The sequence below is a fragment of the Penaeus monodon genome, chromosome 19 (assembly GCF_015228065.2).
Source record: "Penaeus monodon isolate SGIC_2016 chromosome 19, NSTDA_Pmon_1, whole genome shotgun sequence".
Classification (NCBI taxonomy): domain Eukaryota; kingdom Metazoa; phylum Arthropoda; class Malacostraca; order Decapoda; family Penaeidae; genus Penaeus; species Penaeus monodon.
The window spans coordinates 4,592,402-4,592,661 of NC_051404.1; positions in this window are offsets into that span (position 1 = coordinate 4,592,402).

Below are 260 nucleotides of genomic sequence, written 5' to 3' on the forward strand. Positions count from 1 at the left end.
ACAGTACACACACACTTTTATAGCCACATATAAAGTCATGGACTAAGCTCACTCTTTCTTTCCGCATCTTTAACTCAGGAGGACAAACAATCACTCCAGTTTTCCCCCCTTGAAATATGTTGATTGTAGGCGTCTGCAACTCATCACAGAGAACAACAGGCAGGACTAATTCTCTTCCTCTGTCTCTGTCCACGCCTGTCTCCGGCAATAGTCACTCACCTGCCCTTACGAATATTGGCTATTGTACCTATGCAGTTACG